Source organism: Chinchilla lanigera, unplaced genomic scaffold (genome assembly GCF_000276665.1).
Source record: "Chinchilla lanigera isolate Chin_1 unplaced genomic scaffold, ChiLan1.0 scaffold00004, whole genome shotgun sequence".
NCBI lineage: Eukaryota > Metazoa > Chordata > Mammalia > Rodentia > Chinchillidae > Chinchilla > Chinchilla lanigera.
Genome location: NW_004955405.1, coordinates 11753993 through 11755838, shown reverse-complemented (window position 1 = coordinate 11755838; position 1846 = coordinate 11753993). Strand labels below are relative to the sequence as shown.

At 43.1% G+C, this 1846-nt stretch overlaps 1 pseudogene; it reads left to right on the top strand.

The window, feature by feature from the left end:
• The window catches only part of LOC102004666, a 21098-nt pseudogene that overhangs the window by 331 nt on the left and 18921 nt on the right, over positions 1-1846 (top strand).

The window sequence follows — 1846 nt, the reverse complement described above, 5'->3', positions numbered from 1 at the left end:
CTGGGGATTTAGCTCAGCGGCAAAGCGCCTGCCTGGCAAGCAGAAGGTCGTGAGTTCGGTTCCCGGTACCAGTCAAAAAGAGAAAAAAAAAAAAAAAAAAAAAAAAGTAAAAAGAAAAAGATGAACTCTTCCTCTCCTATCTTCAGATGCATGACCTCTCCATTTCTGGAAATTAAAAGCACACAAGATTATGTCTTTTAGGTCATACATACATATCAAACTTTTCTGAAAAACTCTGCTAAGAAGGGTGAAGTGAACCGAAATTTAAAAGGATTACAGTGCTGTTTCCATATGCAGGATGTAAGATAATCCTCAACTTTCTAACACAATCAGGGTGCTGTTTATGATGAGTTACATAAATACAAAAATGAGGACTGCTATACTTTTGACACTGGAGATCAACCGTAATACCTCTATCCTCTTCTGTGTGATTCCTCACAGTTTTTCTCACGTATTTAAAAATCTTTGCTTTTGGTTTTGAGGATGTTTTAGAAATGTACCATAAAAGTTATTTTTTTAGGCTGGAAGGCTACATTTAAAAAAAAATTAAGATCTCATTCACAACGACCTTCTCTTTTATCTTGGATCGTAACACAAAAGAAAATTCTAAATGACCAGTTTACAAATATACAAGGCTGTGTAAGCTAACTGCTCAAAATGTGAGCTCAGACAGCACTGCACCATTAAACTGTGGCACTGTGAACTGAAATTAAGATTTACGTAGAATTAAATACAAAAGAGTAAAAACAGAACATGGAATCAGAACCTGAGCAGCTTTGTGAATTCTAGACCTCATATTTTAATAATAGCATCAAACATCAAACGTCACAATTCTGAGATTATGCATGTCATTAAATAGCATCCATGTTCTTGCACACTACAGTATTACTAATTAAGATCTACTGTGCAAGTTGGGGCAGTATTTATAAAGGCAGGGCCGGGGATACAGCTCAGCAGCACAAGTGCCCACCTGGCAAATGCAAAGTCCTGAGTTCGACTCCCGGTACAAAAAAAAAAAAAAAGAAAAAAAGAAAGAAATTAAAGGAATAGTGCTTACACTGGATCCTGTCTTACGTGCATTTACAGATACTTATCCTGGCAATCCTGAGCGTTAGACACTATTTTAACGGGGGATAAAACTCAGGAACAGATAGATTAAACAATTCACCCAAGACCACACAGCTAGTTAGATGCCGGACGTGAATCTAGGCAATCAAGCTCAAAAGTTCAGCAGACTTTACTGGAGCCTTGGGCAAACTGGTTTCTTTAGGAGAAAGGGCGACTACAGCTCCCTCTCAAAGGCCTGGCTTCACTCTAATGATTAATTTTTAGCACCTCTCCCATGTAACTGCAAAAGAAAACCAGGCTTTTACGACAGGTAGAGAAACGAACACCACCAACGGCCAAAGATTTTACTTTGGGGATCAACTGCTGGCGGGTATTCACATGACGTTTCAACGTGGAGTGACCCAGCTCCCAGAATCAGTGACCCACAAGTCAGATCCTCCACACGGGCCGTAAAGAAACTGCGTAACCAAGCGAACATTTCAAAACCCCTCCGGAGGCGGCCGTTTTTCCACTGCTGTCACCGGAGACAGGACAAAACGTAACTCGCATAAACACGTTGTCACCAGCAAGAGCTGAAGTTACAGATCACCCCGTTCGCAAAATCAAATCCGCGGCCAAGTTTCTAATTCGAAGACCAGAAGAGAACGGAGAAGAGGAGAAACGGGCTGCCGCTGGCAGGCTGCAGGGTGGGACACCGAGGGCCCAGCCGGAAGCGCACCGCAGGGGACGGCGGGGCAGGGCCGGGGACTCCCGCAGCGGCGGCGCCGGGCGCGGGGAC